Here is a 16,317-nt window from a genome sequence, read left to right as displayed (position 1 = left end):
AAGACAAGCAAAAACAGACATCAGAATAGTTATAAAACAAAAAACAACAAAATCAATAAAAATAAATAAATACATAGGTGTGTGCAAAATGTGATGATCATAGTCACTGTAAAAACAATAAAATATGTGCAAAATGTGCATAGGTTTATACAGACTGATTGTCCAAAAAGTACAATGGAGCAAACATGCTGTCCATAGACGAGCAAATGAAGGGCTAACAGTCCTAGCCTAGGGCAGCGTTATACACCCTGACAGCCGCCGGGAGGAAAGACCTGTGGAAACGTTCCCTTGAACACCGTAGCTGGAGCAGTCTGTTGCTAAAAGTGCCCTGTTGCCCAGTAACAGTCCCATGAAGCAGATGAGAGGTGTTGTTCATGATGGCTGTGAGCTTGGTCAGCATTCTCCTCTCAGCCACCACCTCCATGGGGTCAAGGCTCATCCCCAACACAGTGCCAGCCTTCTTGATAAGTTTATTGAGCCTATTTGCATCTTTTGTCATGATGCTGTTGCCCCAGCACACAACAGCGTAGAAGATGGCTGCCGCCACCACTGATTCATAAAAAATGTATAGCAGTGTTCCACACACACCAAAGGACCCGAGTCTCCTAAGAAAATAGAGTTGGCTCTGACCTTTCTTGTACAGGGCGTCAGTGTTACCAGACCACTCCAGCTTATCATCCAGGTGTACCCCTAAGTACTTGTAGGAATGTACGCCCTCTATATCCTCACCCTGGATGGAAACAGGGTTCAGTGGAGACTTATTCCTTCGAAAGTCGAAGATCATTTCTTTGGTCTTGCTGGTGTTAAGCTGGAGATGGTTAAGATGACACCACTCCACAAAGTTGGTAATCAAGCTCCTATATTCCTCCTCCCTCCCCTCTCTAATACACCCCACAATTGCAGAGTCATCTGAAAACTTCTGCAGATGACATGTCTCAGAGTTGTACCTTAAGTCAGAGGTGTAAAAGGTGAACAGGAATGGAGCAAGGACAGTCCCCTGTGGAGCCCCAGTACTGCTAACAATCTGTTCGGACACACAGCTCTGTAGCCGTACATACTGTGGCCTGCAGGTCTGATAGGCTATATAATCCAGGACAGCAGGGGAGTGTTCACCTGCTCCACCCTTAGCTTATATCTCAGAGAAGGTGGATGATGGTGTTAAAGGCACTGGAGAAGTAAAAGAACATAACTCTCACAATGCTCCCCATCTTCACCAGGTGAGAGTTAGCTCTGTGTAGCAGATAGATGACTGCATCCTCCACTCCCAAGTGTGACCAGTAGGCGAACTGCAGGGGGTCCAGTGCTGTACTCACCAGGGTTCTTAGGTGGTCCAGTACAAGCCTTTCCAGAGTTTTCATTAGGTGTGATGTAAGTGCCACTGGTCTGTAGTCATTCAGAACTTTAGGGTGCCCCTTTTCGGGTACTAGCACCAGGCAAGATGTTTTCCAGAGCATCGGAACATTTTCGAATCTCAGGCTGAGGTTGAAGATGTACTGTAGCACTGAACCCAGTTGGTCCGCACAGATCTTTAGCACCCTGGAGCTGCCACCATCAGGACCCACTGCCTTCCCTGCATGGAGTCTCCTCAACTCCCTTCTGACCAGGTCAGCTGTGATGGACAGGCCGAGGAAGGCAGGGGAAGATGGAGTAGGAGTAGGAGGGATCAGATGATGGGGTGACTGAGGACATGAAGAGGGTGTCTGGGGTGAAGGCCTGTGAGGTGAATGGACAATAATAAAATTAAATCTTAGTATTGAGAAAAGCATTAAGACATGAGTCAAGATTTACTTAAACATTGGAGAACTTTATAATTTTTAAAGTCTCTTGGCTGTGCGGAAACTTCTCAAGCAGCACCCCCTAGTGCAAACAGCAGGTCAGTGTCAGTCTGTACTGTGGGGAAAGGCTGTCGGACTGGTTCGACAATTGATCTGCAGTAGCCCCATTGTGGACATTGAGACTGTGAGAGATACAAATAAACTATAGACAGGAGAAGTGCAGCCAAGATGTGTGAGACATGGTATCACTTGTGCTTGGACTCCTGAACATTTCTAATTTACTGTGTCTGATCAAACAGATCTCAACTATTTCTCTGGAAGATGCAGACTCTTGTCTGAGCCAGACGAGTGTGAGGAGCAACCTGCCATCCTTAGTCACCTAGGGATGTGTAAGACGTGTAAAACAACAAGACTGAGGCACAAAGAGCAGATCCTATGTTATTCAGATTGATTAACTCTTTCTCTTTCTCTAACCCTGGTCCTAGACTAGATAATATTGAAGGGCTCTTGTACAGTAGGACAACATGTTTGTGTTGAATAAATTATGCAAGTAAAAGAACTGTTGTCCTTGTTGACTGAAAATATCAGTTCCAAAAACCATAAATCATTCAATTATTTAGAGTAACAAATCACCTACATAATGATCTCCTGATCAGAATGAAACTAAGAACTTTAGAAACTGGTGATCTAAGGGTGACTCATAAAACCTGGTGCCCCAACTAGCTCTGTCGGTAGAGCATGAGACTCATAATTTCACAGTGGTGGCTTCGTGTCCCACTTTGAGCACAAGGTTCTCTAATAACCCATACTGGGCAGCAGTAGTATGGGGCAGTGTTGACGGTGGAGGATCGCGTTTCTGTGATAACACCAACAACACTCACACTATCTGCGTGGAAAAAAGGCCTGGCAATCTACTTCTATACTGTATCTTGCCATGAAAACTCTATGGATAGTGATGGGGCAACTATTCATATAGTCACCATGAGTCGACACTGACTTGATGGCACTCATCCCATCCTCATAAATCCTGCTGGACTGGAGCTGGGGGGCCCTGCATTAGGGGTCGCACTGTCTCCTCTGCACCTGGATACATGGGCTCATGTTGCAAATAAAGACATGATTAATATAGATGTTTTATAGTTTTTTGTGTTGTCTTGGACTGAAGTCAACTTCAGTTTACTGTTTTTTTGGAATATGCTTTGTGGAAAACTTTAGGAATTCACAAACAGTTTTTGATGAACCACTTATTGTCATAATTACCTTCAAAGATTATATTTAAACAAAAATTATCCTTCTTCAGATTACTATAAAGTATAAGAACCACTGTTTCACAAAGGGGAGAGTAAGTGACCTAATACTGTCAGTTTTTAAAATGGATTTTGACACTAAAGGAGGATTGTGCTGTGTAATCTCTGCATATTTTCCCTAAATTAATAAAAAAAATCTATCAAGTACAAAATGGCAACACTTATTTCATAGATTGAATGCAAATAATTGTATAATTGCTGAGCTCCTCCACAGTCTGTGTCCAGTGTCTTTGTCTTCACTTTCAGCATCTGCAGTAGGTCCCAGCTGCAGCAGTGCAGTCGCTGGGAAGTCCTGCTCCTGTGATAATCAGAGTGAAGTCAGTCCCAGATCCACTGCCACTGAAACACTCTGATGGGTAGTTACATAATAGATCAGGAGTTTAGGAGCTTCTCCTAAACAGAGTACACTCTCGTTTCTCTTCAGGTCATATAAATCTTTCGTCTTTTATGAAAGATTTCCATGGAGAGTAACATTATGAGTTTTAACTAATTTTTGGGGGTGGTGCGGTGGCTCTGTGGCTAAAGATCTGTGCCTGTGGCTGGAAGGTTGCTGGTTGAAATCCTGTGGCCGGCAGGGGAATCCTACTCCATTGGGCCCCTGAGCAAGGCCCTTAATCCCAAACTGCTCTAGGGGCGCCGTATAAATGGCTGACCCTATGCTCTGACCCCAAGCTTCTCTCCCTGTCTGTGTATCTCATGGAGAGCAAGTTGGGGTAAGTGATGGCATTGGTATGTGATGGTTGGGGTATAGGCCAAATACAAGAAATTGGATATTGCCAATAAAATTATCTTATCTCCAACTTTCTGTTGGTATCAGGCTAGCTAGTGCTTAGAGCCATCAGTGTACACTGCAGGAATGGTCTTAGAGCTCATAGTGACTGTCTGTCCTGGGAGAACAGATTTCACTGCTGGAGTCTGAGTCACAGTCTTCTATATGCAAATTGTCTTTCTGGGTTCAGAAGCACTTGTAGCCAGTCAGTGCTGGAAACACAGGCTTGGTGGTGTGTGTTGTGGCAGAGCAAGATGAGCTGTTTAGCATTAACACTCCCAGGACCGCACCGGTAGACAGATAGCAGTTTTATAAGGAGCTGAAGATGAGACACAATCAGTTGAGCACTTATTCCACTCAACACAGCTAGAGTGGGGTGGAATGTGGAGAGTCTGGTTAATGCAGCACTTGTCTCTGTGTTCAGACACAGCAGGATCACTGGTTAATCTTGGACCATATTTTATGGAGACTGAAGCATGCATATTTCATATTTCACAAGAACCCATCAATTCATATGTTCACAGTATTGACATATTAACAATAGTCATAGAACTGACCTTAACGTTTACTGTTTTTTAAATGTGTATTTAAAAGCAATAATTAAATACAGGCTTATTTTCTTTCATGTCTCATGTAATACTGTACCTGTAACATCTGGAACCAACAGTAGGTAGTGTGATTTGGGATCTCAATCATCTCATATTGAGCTTTTAAGTGTGAGCTCCCCATGCTTGTTTAGTTAGAGCTGTTCCACAATTTAGCTCAGAGAGGGGTTCTTCTTCCCTTGTGCTGGCTAAAGGATGGATTCTGTAACAGGTGAAATCCCATCATTGATCTTTAGTGTTTTTAACACAGAAGCTGTTATAGTCCTCATGTCTAGACTTACTCAGTCTATCTAGGTTCTCAAACGAGCTTGTTTGTAAAGCTTGTTTTTATTGGTGATCAATGCGATTGATCAGATCCCTACTCTGGATATATTTACCTTTATTAAATTCACTAATAACAATTCTGCTTCATTTTTGTAAATACAAATGGCTTGAGAGTTTGTGAGTAATTTTGGGCAACTGTGGGGAGAGACGTGCTGTCAGGGCTGGAGGAACAGAGAAGTGTGTTGTGAATCAAGTGTTGATGTTTCCCTAAGGGACTCTGTTGTTCAGAGAGTAGATATGATCAAATCAGAGAGAACACACTCTCTCTACCCCAGATAACATAAACACACTAGGACTACTAAATACTGCTGGTATAATAGTCTATAGTCACTGACTCTGGGGATTCAGTTTGATTTCACTACAAATACAATCACATATGATGTGTTTATACTATATTTCCTAATTATTATACTGTACATAACTGAAATATCAGAATGTTAAACAAAGATTAAAAGCACTTATAGTAAAAATGAATAGTGTATTTATTTCAATGGGTCGGTTGCAGGAGAGAGAGAGAGGGATGAGGTATAGATGTGAAGAGCTGATCACAGACAAACACACACCAAGTCTGTACAGCTCTGTGAAGCCTGTTTATTCCAGTGGACTGGAGCAGAGCCCAGTGAAGGAGACATGTCTGCAGTACAGGGAGAAAAAGTAACACCTCAGAGAAAGAGTGAGGCAGGGAGAGAGAGAGATCAGGTGTAAAGCACCTTCCTTTACACAGCTCATTCACACACAGTGACATGAGTAGAGAGTAGTGGGACTGAATTTTTACATTTATAAAGAGCTACAGTTAAAGCCTCTTTAGTCCCAATCTTTAACCTGTAATGTCTTATTGATCTGAAGGACAGTAAAATAACTGGATTGGTTGTTATCAGTTTGTACTTCTGTGACAGAGGAGGACCTCATTTCCCTTTATCTTTTCCTGGGTGCAGAAATATCTTTGTAAACCTGCAACCTAAATCTAGCTGAATGTTAATTTGTAGAGAGCAACAGTTAATGCCATCATTTTAAATTCAGAAGAATTTCAAAAGTTAATTAGTAAACGTGAATTGATATGATTGTTACAAACCTTACTAGTGAAGCTCAGTGTTTGTGTGCAGTTTAGCTTCTCCACTGGCTCTTTGTCTATGTCTTTGTCTTCACCCTCAGCATCTTCAGTAGGTCCCAGCTGCAACAGTGTTTTGTAGGGGTGTGTAACACTGTGTGAACACATGGGTACTATCAGGATAGTGGAAACTCTGAGAGTAATAATCTGCAGCATCTTCAGCCTTCTGCCACCGAAACCGTCTGGGATCCCAGTCTGATGGGTAGTTGTTTAGGAGCTTTTCCAGGTTTCTGCTGGTACCAGGCTAAGTAGATGGTATTTGACAGTACAGGAATCATCTCTCAGCTCACAGTGATTGTCTCTCCTGCAAGAACAGGTTTGAGTGCTGTAGTCTGAGTCACAATAAAGTCTTCACTAGACTCTGAAAATGAAAAATTAAACTTCACATGTGGTGAAAAAATATAAAAAATATCAATTCACAGATAATTTGATTTCAATGGTTTCTTGTTCTTCTCTAAATTAATTTCACTTTAAATAAAATGCTTATGAAATATTTCAAACCCATTCCTACCCTGCACCCAGATGATCAGCGTCCAGATGAAGATGGTAATAAAAGTCATTGTTGATGTGGGTTCTGTTGCCATGAAGCGCAAGTGTAAAACTCACAGGGCTATAAACACTCCCAGAGCACTGAAGCATGTGCTGCTAATGCAGAGTGTCTCTTCTATTAACATTGTCTTCAGATGGGTTCAGCAACACTTTTAGCCAGTCAGTGCTAGACACACAGGCTTGGTGCCATGTGTTATGACAGATGAATGTGGTCTGTCTATTTGCATGCCTTGTGATTAAAAGAAATAGCAGTGGAATGAAAGCTCAACTTGGGGGCTTGGTTTAAGTTAACTTGTTTTAACTCCGCAAGTCTGAGTTCTGAGTTCTGAAGTCTGAGTTCTTGTGTCCGTCCTATCCGAACCCGAAAGTATTGCAATATGTATCTTTATAGCAGGTGGTGTACAGCTTTTTAGTACAGATTACACTTTTCTAAAATGTATTTAAAAAATAAAAATGATTACAATCTAATCTTTCCATGTTTGATCCCAAGATCCCAAGAAAAATATATCTAAACGGGGAGAAAGCTATGCTGAAAGTTTATTAAGATGCTTAGAAGACAAAGATATCAATTTATGTTGCATTTGTCTAATTGTGAATAAAAAAACACAGATATTTAAACACGCGTTTGCGATTTAAATCAAAACGCGATTTAAATCAATATAAATGTTTATATTGTAACGCATAGGTGACTATTCATTGTTATTAAAATGACTTAAATTCGATCATGTTGTGATATTTAGAAATATAAATTTGTTTGGTGCGAGTGAAGTTTTATTTAATCTCTGAGCCAGGGAAACGTTTTATTTTTTCAAAGAAATGTTTGTTAAAAAAAAAAGTCATGGCTCCAGCTGGATTCAAACACCCAGTGTGTGATGTGGGAGTCAGGAACCTAACCCACAGTGCCACATGAGGAGTGTTGAAAAAGCTCTACAAAACATTATCAAGAGACATCGTACAGCATGTACAATTCTTGTGTTGTGGTACATGAATATAATTATATCGTTATTAATTTCTTTAGATACGCGATTCCATATTATATTCCCTTTTAATCAAATTCTAAACGTATGCTTGTTGACTCCGGTATCACGTTAGTTAAAGACTTCGATGCTTAAAATGTTTAGGGAGAAATGGAATACTGGTGTGTATGTTTTCTTTGAAGTACTGAGACCAGCCATATACTGTATGATTAAGTTCCAAAATTAATATTGTTTATGGCATTCACACGCGTTACAGTATGCTCCTATTCTTTTTATGCTCAGCTACTAAGATTTCGCTTCAGTGGTAAAATTCCATATAAATATTCAATACTCAAACGGGCACAGTAAAGACATTTAAATCTTTCTACGACCGACCAACGCACCACAAGTGCCCATGTCGGTCAACCAATCACCTACCGCGGTATTTTGTGTCAACGCATGTCATGATGCGTGAGGCCGTAGCCAATTACCTCCGGTACGTGTCTGTGCCGCGCACTTTAAGTGGCTGCATCTGTATAGCAATAAATCCTGCAATCTTCACGTGCTCTGGGGTATGTTAAGTCAAACTAGCCTGACTTTGTGGTTAAGAACTCACAAACCCATCAGTCCCTTGCAAAAAACATGTCATTTTTCTTTAGAGATACAGTTCACTTTAGAGTTTTGCACAAATAAAGTGTAGAGATCCCCAAAACAGTTTGCTGATCATTTTTATTTGAAAGATACCATTTCAGCAGATAGAGTATAGTTTTAATTCACAATCTCTTAACATTATTCTGCCATCATAGACCAAGCCACCTAAATGTGTATATTCACTTTTAACCTTACACTTTTTATGACTAAATAGCTATATTTTTAACCATTTCACAAAATATTGGAAATGCAAGTGATCTCCAATATCCTCTAAACTCAACCATTGTTTGTTATCACAGCAGCTAAACTATTTTGAATAAACAATTTTATTTGCACACTGCTTGAACTGACTTGTATGTAATTTTAACTTTGTTGGTGTTGCTGCTGCTGTTTTGTGTTTATGGTTTGGTGTTTCCTTAATGTCTTTGTATTGGACCATGCAAATAGCAAATAAGCAATACATTACAGTTGTGCATATGACGATAATATCAACTGAGAATAGCATGATTCTGACAATAAAGACAAACTGCACAACGGGTGTTATAAATATTCTGACAACAAGAACAAGAAACTGAATAACTGAATAATAAAGGTGTATTTTAATTATTTTTACCAGCAAAATCAAAATACAGCACCACAGACTATATATAACAAGACACAAGACAACCTAAGCTTTTCAACAGTGTGTTTCCTAACCAGATACAAAAAAATTAAAGCAAATGAATCTTTTTCATAGTCATATTTATGTTAGCAGTTCACTTTAATGAAGCTGCAGAGTCCATCAAAAATGATCAATTCTCCAGAAAAATACAATTGTAAAAGCAGAAATTTGCCAAAATACTTAAAAATAATTGTCCCATACTTTGAAAAAAACCTTTTTTTTGGTGAAAATTTCCCAAGTATGTGCTAAAAATAGTGCAACATTGCATTAGTGAACTAATGGTTGTTAAGAAAGTATCGACAGAAAATCAGGGAGTCTTCTCAAGGATTTAAAACACACAGAATATATTAATTGATGTGTCGAAACAATGTGTACATAACATATGCAAAATATCAAGCTGATACAGAAAATATATACTATACAAAAAAAATATTACATTGTATACCATTTGGTTACACTACCTTCCTCATCAGTCTCATTAAAATAATCAACATTCAGGCACTCTTAAGTATCCATGGCTACTTAAATGAATTAAATTAATTTTAAAATTCTTGAGAGGGTGAATAATTAATTATACTCATCCACGACTGTGGATTTGTAACGCTGAAGGACACGGAACAGCTAACTGGATCCATCACAGTGCCGTCCAATCTGTGCTCTGCTGGCTTGATGCCACTCCGATTCTACGGCAGCTAGAGACATCGGGAAGAGAGAGAAAAGAATTCTGCTGTTGCCTCGCACGCGCTAACAGTTGATTCCATCAAATGGATTGTCTGGTTAACATTGAGCTGAACTGGGACAATGTCTGTGCACAGGGTGGTGACTGCTCAGTTGGGTCGAGTTGCACGAAAAGGGCAGAGACTCAATTTGCTCCTGTCATAGCAGCTATTGATGAATAATGCTCTATTGAGGCCTGTCGACAAAAAGTCCAGCCCTATTGCTCCAGTGATCAAGCAGATGCACAGTGGTAGCTAGTTGGTCTTAAGGTCCTGCTGCAGGCTAAGGTACTGAGGCAGACCTCAGGCAGAATCTTCAGTCCCAATGTTTAGACAAGTATGGCAGGCATGCTTGTGGTTCTGTTGTAAGTTAACCAAATTGGTTTAGTAGAGAGAGGAGAAAATATGGTTTGTGATTGGTGAAGAAGATACCAGGTGGAGTGTGTACCCACACGCTCCAGCATTGTGATTGGTTGATCAGATTGTTGGATCTGTGATTAAAAGAGTATTGATACTGAATCTAGACTGTTCTGGGAAAGATCCTAATCCAAAAGATAACCTCATCTCCCTCACTTCCTTACACACAAAGACCACAAGGTCGTCTTCTGGCTGACCTCAGAGAGGGGCCCATTTCACCACATTCCTGTGACAGCAATAAGCTGTTTGGTCCAGACACACAAAGATTTTTAAAATTACTTAATAACACTAAATTCTAAGTGAAATAATAGGCTTCGTTCCTACACTATAAATAATAATAAACTGTAAATACTACATGCATGCCCCTTTCTCCTTCATATTTGTTTTTCACATCCCTCCCCCACCCCATCTCCACCTTTGCCGCTACCCCTTGGCTAATCCCTCTCTCTGCATGGGGGTCCCAGCCTCCTCGTCCTGTGTTTCACAGCTTGTCCCTCGGCCAAGTAGATTAAACTACATTTACCACAACAAAAACACTCAAACTTTTCAATACACTTAATTCTTGTGGGGTTGTTATTCCTTGTGAAAATTGTTTTGGCTTACTCTACAATTTAACTTTTGCTGATATGAAAATAATATTTTTGTATCCATTACTATCATCTTTATTAAATTTATTTTATCACAACCCATGTGATTTGCTGTAGTTTAACAGTCTACCTGCACTTACTACACCTGGGAAATGTATGTGTTTGATTATTATTAAGCTTTTCCCTGTAGTAAGAAAGATCCTAATATTTTCATCATAATATTTTGAGACAGTGAAGTCTGTTTTCTTCAGTGGACATTGTGCTCTATCTATCCATTACAATGAGTAAAGAGAATTGTCAAAGCCCAAAAACGCAGGCTGACAAAGAGCTGCAGGTTTTCTCTGTGAAGCTGGTTTCTTCCGGAATGACAGAGTGCTGTTAGTCATATGTGGGTCAGCGTCATAGATGATCTGCAACAGAGAACAGAGTTTCTGCTTAGAAGTAGTGCTGGTCAATAGTGAAGTGCTGAATATAAAGCTTCCTTTTTATATGTCCTCCAAAACATATAGGCAAGGAAAGGACTAAAGTGTGATTTTAACTTAAAACTAATAATAGCTGAAATGTATATTGTCCACATCCTGTCACAAACTGGCTTCATAGATCTATGCACGTTGCACAGTCCTGCTTCAGAATTCTCTTCATAGATACAATGACATATTTGGACACCTACAGTAGGAAAGAATTACTGAAAAAGAACTACAATAATACAGTATTACGGTATTTATAAAAATGTAAGTTGTAATGAGCAACATCAGTATATTTAAAAACAATTACTGCTTTCAATGAACACATTGACCATTCAGACCAAGACATCACACAAAACCTTGGTGAGCATATGAAGAGGTCTCGGGATGGGAAGAAATATAGGGAGAGATTTTGAAATAAATACTGGTCAATAGAGTACAGACATGAAGCTTGAGTTTTTGCTCTCAGTCTAATAATGCGTGCTGGATCTTAATACCTTAAATAACTTTTTTTTTTTACTTTATATCATGCCTTTTGTGGTCCTTCTTCTCATGGGCCTCTTGCTTAAAACGTAGACAACATGAATAGGTAGACACAAATTGAGATGATACATTAAACTGAATTAAGTTAAGTGTAACCTAGACCACAAAAGTGAGTTTTACAATTAGAATTTGAGATTTATGCTCAATTTTCAAGATCTGGTGTAAGCAAAGAGATCTTTTGTATAACTGTCTTAGAGCAACAAATCAGAAAGCTCCATCAGTGTCCAGAGCCTCGTGTTTGATTCTGAACTAAGTCCAGGGTCAGATATGCACGTGAATAAGTGTAGATGGAGTTATGAGTTACGACTACACTGTAACAGTGTAACTCTTGGAGCCACGGAAGACACCAGTTTGTGTCACTGTCTTTCTGTAGCAGACAGAGAATCAGTGAGTTTTTAGTGAGAAATCAGCATGGGAGGCGAAAGAAAAGAAAAATAACGCGCTCTGTAAAGCCAAGAGAAAAATAAAGAGAATACTGTCAGAGCGAGGAAGAAAAGAAGCATGTAAGAGCATTTATATTTACAAACACTCTGAGTGCTAACGTATGGAAGCCCGTGTAGCGGCAATGCTTGTTAATAAGACAGAATTAAGTGTTGCTGTGCTTTCCTAAATGAGGCCCATCTCTCTGTTCATCTCTGTGGTGCAGCCACAGAGAAGCTATTCATGCAGGCTGATTTAAAGTTATTTTCTTTTGATAAGGGACAGCTCCCAAATGGGGATGGACTTAGTTAAGCCTGGCTATCATGATCAATGGTCATCCATTGGCGCCTATCTGTCTAGGGAGTGCCAGATGGATATCTGGACTGCATTCCTAAGTGTCAGGAGTAAGTGACTCATATCTCACCTTGATCAACCAATCAGGGACTAGTAGGGCCGAGTAACCCACGTGGTTCTCTGATGCCCATGAAACTTTCAGCCATTGAACGAGCTGAAGTTCCTCCAGGTAAAAACAGGCAACACAGAGAGCCTGTAATGGACTTTTCTGAAAGGGAGAATTCTAAGGAGAATTCCAGGGCAGGACGGCACAGGAGCAGAAAGGCTCCCAAGGGCAGGACATTCTCGCAGCGTGCCTCCTGACCATCCTGAGACTCAGCCCGGACAACCACGTATCGGCCAGTGTGTCCGAATGCCAGAACTTTCCTTTTTTCTAAGAGTCGAGAGCGGAGGTTGCCAGACAGTAACCAGAGGATCCACCCGAGGTTAGCATCAGCAGCAAGCCTCATGAACAGGTCGAAACTGTGGACAGCTGGATCACTATTCAGAACTAGCGCTTCATCAGGAACGAACCGGTCCTCTTCCTGACCTGCTGGGATGCACAGTCATCTTTTCTCCTGTGCACAAACTTTGCTAGTTAAAGCCAACACTAACTAGCCGGTCAGTGAGCATCAGCAGCGCACTGTCGCAAGGCGCACAGCACAGCCTGGCACGGAGCCAGAGAGCTCGCAGGAGATCTGAATCCCGAGAGATTGGATGAGTATTCAACTTCAATGCATTACAGCTCGAGAATTTAATTGTTATCCCAACCAGTTGATTTCAATTTAATTCCTAAGAGTTATGTACTTGTTTTGAGTATCCAATGTAGAAGTTATAACCAAGTTCATTTACGAAACGGTCTAAATGAATGATATACTGAACGTATGTCCTCCTGATATATGTAACTCTTCATAACTGATTGAATATATACCTTTTGTATTCTGATAACCCTCTCGATAAGATCTGTTAGGTTTACATGCATATTCTATGTATTAATAAATGTATCCTCGTGTATTAGTACCTGTGTGTGTGCGTTGTTTGAGTTATATTGCATGGTTGGATTCTAAGGCCATATCTCACAATTGCGACTTAAAAATCTCAGAATTTCTTGTAATTATGAATTTATATCTCACAAGCAGGGCATACTGATGCAGCCATTCAAAATGCGCGGTAAAACCCCGAACTGCGAGAAATTATCTGCAGTTTCGCGTATAATACCGCCGTACGTGATTGGCTGGCCAAAATGACCCACATGCGACAACTCGTGGTGTATTGGTTGTTAGTGAAACGATTGCTTAATTTAATCTCTTTACTGTGTATGTTTAAATCCTCTTAATATTGAATATCAATATGGAATTTTACAACTAAAGGGAAATTGTAGTAGCTGAGCATAAAAAGAAGAAGAGCATAACGTATCTGAAGGTCATAAACTATATTAATTTAGAAATATACAAATATGATATAATCTGTATATGGCTGGTATTGGAAGTTTAAATAAAAAATACACACCAGTATTCCACTTTCTTCATAAACATTTTAAGATGTTCGGCTGACGCTGAAAGAAACAGAACCCATCGGCAGCGCATATAGGGAGCCTGAGTAACTCCTGGGTGCGACAGGTGGCCACAGCCCTTACCAGGGCTATTCAATAGTGGTCCCGCTGGTAGAATTGGGGCGACTGGCAGCTACTCCTGGTCAGCAGGCGCCCCCTGAGAGAGGATACTCTCCCTGCCGGAGCCGATCAGCGATTCCCACACCCATCGGCGCGGGTGCGACCAGGTTGCTACGATGGGGAAGCGCCTTGGGAAACCTACGAGGCGCAGTTCCAGCTTGCGGCCCGGACGAATGGCTGGAGCCGGGCGGAGATGGCCAACCACCTGGCGGCGGCGTTGGAAGGAGCGGCCTGCCAGGTGCTCCTGGACGTCCCGGAGGAGGACAGAGGTGAATACACGGCGCTGGCAGCAGCTCTCCAGCTGCGCTTCGGTGTGGAGGAGGCGCCGGACTTGATGTGGGAGAGGCTGGCCCTGCGGCGGCGCCGACCAGGAAAGCGACTGGGCCCGGTTGCCGCTGATGTCACATTCCTCGCCCGCCGAGGATACCCAACTTTCCCCTGGGAGGCGCAGCGGGAGCTGCGGCGCCACGTGCAGCTGGCCGCGCCAACATCGCTGGAGCAGGCCTTGGCCCTTGCTACACAGGCTGCGGTGTGTTCGGGGTGGCTGGAAGTGCCAGCAGACGCAGTGCGCCCTGCTGGCTGACCGAGGCGGCGACGGAGGAATCTAGTGAGGGGGAAGAGGAGCCAGCCCGTGCAGCGACCCCTGCGGAACAGCCCCACACGCTGATTTGCAACCACTGCGGGAAGAGGGGAAACCGAGCCCAGTTCTGCCGGGCACCCGAACCTCGCACTCCTCGATCGGCGTCGGGAAACGGGAACGGGGCGACTCAGCGCGGGGAAGGCCGCCCCTTGAACACCTCAACCCCCGCTCCGGAGAGCGCTGTTAAGACCGGCGCCCCTCACGCCACCGTGGGGCGAGTCAGCTGTAGCCGGGGCCTGTATCTCCACTTCCAAATCGAGGACCAACCCTGCCTGGCCCTACTCGACACTGGTTCATCGGTAACCCTACTCCGGCCGGGCATCCTCCCCGACACTGGGGGCACCAACCCCCCAGGATGGGAGGTCTCCAGCCTGCGGCTGAGGACCGTGACGGGACAGCTCGCTGCAGTCCGGGGAAAACAGGTGCTTGCCTTCCGTCTAGGTGCAACGACGGTGCGCCACCCCTGCTACCTTGCACCCATCCAGGAGGACTGCATTCTGGGGCTGGACCTACTGCAGCGAGTGGGGGGCAGTTTGGACTTGAGCCGGCAGGGGGAGCGACTTCACCTGGTGGAGGGCAGGCCCGGCGAAGGCTGAGGGACGCGGGCTTGCCGGAGCCGGGAGAAAAAGAGGCAGTGGCGGCGGCGGCAGTCGCCGGGGCAGACCAGGCCTGCGAGTCGGGGAACGAGCGTGCCGGATCCTGCCCCCGAGTCAGCCGGGGGGCCAGACAAGGCGGCGGCGGCGGGGGCTGAGCGTTGCGTGGAAGCGAGGCACACCGTGGAGGACCTCTACCAGCGGAGCTGCGAGGGCCTCGATCAGGACCAGCGGCAGCGGCTCCAGGAGCTACTCGCCCAGAACGAGGATCTCTTTGCGGCGAGGGATGAGGACTGCACCCACACTGCCCTGGTTCAACACGAGATCAACACCGGCGACGCTCGGCCCATCCGCATCCCACCGGGACGCATGGTTCATGCCAAGAGGACCCCCGCCGAGGAAAAGATCAGGGAGATGGCCGCAGCGGGGGTGATTGAGCCCTCCGCGAGCCCGTGGTCGGCACCAGCTGTACTGGTAAAAAAAAAAGACGACTCGTGGAGGTTCTGCGTCAACTACCGCAAGCTGAACGAGGTCACCCAAAAAAAGATTCCTACCCCCTGCCGAGGATAGATGACCCCCTGGACTACATCACCGGGTCGACCTGGTTCAGCTCCCTGGACCTCCGCTGCGGCTACTGGCAGGTCCCGCGCTCCCGATGCTCGCCCGAAGATGGCCTTTTCCATCGGCCAGGGCCTCTGGCAGTTTACTGTCATGCCTTTTGGCCTGTGCAATGCCCTGGCGACGTTCGAGAGGCTGATGGAGAGGGTGCTGGCATTGGTCCCGCGGAACCAGTGTGTGCTGTACCTGGACGATCTGCTGGTTCATGCCCGGGGTTTCGACCAGGCCCTGACGAACCTCTAGGTGGTGCTGGCCTGCATCCGCCGTGCTGGCCTGAGGCTCAACCCCCGCAAATGCGAGCTCCTGCGGCAGGAGGTGACCTTCCTGGGACATGTTGTTGGACCACGAGGGGTGGCTACGGACCCAGGTAAGGTCGCCGCAGTGAGGGGCTGGCTGACTCCACACACCATCGCGGAGCTGCGCAGCTTTCTGGGGTTGGCCTCGTACTACCAGAGGTTCGTCCGGGACTTTGCCAGCATCGCTGCCCCACTGCACCGCCTCACCGACAAGGGCCGCCGTTTCGACTGGGACTCGGGCTGTGAGACGGCCTTCGGCTGGTTGCGTGAAGCTGTAGTGGGGGCCCCCGTGCTGGCCTTCCCCGACCCGCGG

The 16,317-nt window shown here is 44.1% G+C and overlaps 1 non-coding gene across 1 annotated transcript; it reads left to right on the top strand.

Moving 5' to 3' along the window:
• Nucleotides 1-3,486: 3,486 nt before the first annotated feature.
• On the top strand, nucleotides 3,487-3,600 carry LOC148815770 (U5 spliceosomal RNA). Its single transcript, XR_016086059.1, has one exon. It is a non-coding gene; the product is annotated as a U5 spliceosomal RNA (small nuclear RNA).
• Nucleotides 3,601-16,317: the final 12,717 nt, after the last annotated feature.

The sequence above is a fragment of the Atractosteus spatula genome, chromosome 24 (genome assembly GCF_055471065.1).
Source record: "Atractosteus spatula isolate fAtrSpa1 chromosome 24, fAtrSpa1.hap1, whole genome shotgun sequence".
Lineage (NCBI taxonomy): Eukaryota > Metazoa > Chordata > Actinopteri > Semionotiformes > Lepisosteidae > Atractosteus > Atractosteus spatula.
The sequence above is the reverse complement of the archived record's forward strand: the minus strand, read 5'-3'. Positions and strand labels throughout refer to the sequence as shown.